Raw genomic sequence first — 1,021 nt, 5'->3', positions numbered from 1 at the left:
CGCGAGTATATACATCTATCCATGACACCACTGGGAGCAGACCGGTAGGGGTTAAGTCCTCACTGTTTTTCCTGCAGCTGCTCCCAGCAGCTGTCCCCCCTAGTCCCCAGGTCACAGCTACCCTCCACTAGCCCTCCCCACTCTGCCCTCACAACCTGTCTTCCCCTGCCCTGTTTATCCAGATCCCAGTAACCCCACTGCCTCAATTTCCTCCTCTGTGAAATGGGTAGAATAACAGTTTGCATATTCTAGGGGAGTTATACAAGATGATGGACACCAGGCACCTGGAATCAGGGCCCATGACAAACCCTCTTAGTGCTGGCTAGTGCCGAGTTTTTATGAGTTTTACCTTTCTTCTGGTGGCCAGGGGCATCAGGCTGGGAGACAGGGGCCTGTGGGAGATAAAGACCTGTACCCAAGGTACACTTTAGGAGGGTCTGTCCCTGTCGCCATCCCTGGGGCTTTGCCCTTGCATCAGGAGGCTTCACCACCTCTCTGACATCTTTCCAGATTGCGCTGTTCCTGTGGCCACTGCTCTAGCTTTACCTGTCCTTTCCTGGCCACCCAGGACCTGCCCTGGCCCAAAACACAACAGGTGCTCCAGCGGCCGCGTCAAATCTCCAGGCCGCAGAACCGAGCATGTTTGGGGACTGCATGCAGATCAGGAGCGCACAGTGGGCGCCGAAGTAGGTCCTGTGGGCACTGAGGGAGCCCCGCCCCCGGCGGTGCCCAGGGGACGGGGTGGGGCGGAGGAGTGGCCCCAGACTGGGGCTGGCGGGCCAGCGGGGAGGGGCACCTCCCAGGGGATGCACGCGCCGGGCCCCCGAGACGCCCGCGTCCAAGGCCGGACCCCGCAGATCCCCCCAGCCGAGGCCGCGGGTCGCCTCCTTACTTCCGCCAACCTTGAGAGAGGGCACGGCGGGCTGGCGGGCGCGCTGGCGGGCCGCACGTACCTGGGCGGGGGCCAGCTGCAGGAGCGCGGTGAGCAGCAGGCGGCGGAGCAGGGGGCTCATGGTGCCCG

General features: G+C 63.0%; 1 long non-coding RNA gene across 1 annotated transcript; it reads right to left on the bottom strand.

Moving 5' to 3' along the window:
• Positions 1-1,021, bottom strand: LOC108520046 (uncharacterized). Its single transcript, XR_001882817.1, has 3 exons — positions 954-1,021; positions 350-392; positions 1-30 (listed from the first exon to the last, which is right to left on the bottom strand). It is a non-coding gene; the product is annotated as an uncharacterized LOC108520046 (long non-coding RNA).

This window comes from Rhinopithecus bieti, unplaced genomic scaffold, assembly GCF_001698545.2.
Source record: "Rhinopithecus bieti isolate Rb0 unplaced genomic scaffold, ASM169854v2 scaffold_51221, whole genome shotgun sequence".
Taxonomy (NCBI): Eukaryota; Metazoa; Chordata; class Mammalia; order Primates; family Cercopithecidae; genus Rhinopithecus; species Rhinopithecus bieti.
The sequence above is the reverse complement of the archived record's forward strand: the minus strand, read 5'-3'. Positions and strand labels throughout refer to the sequence as shown.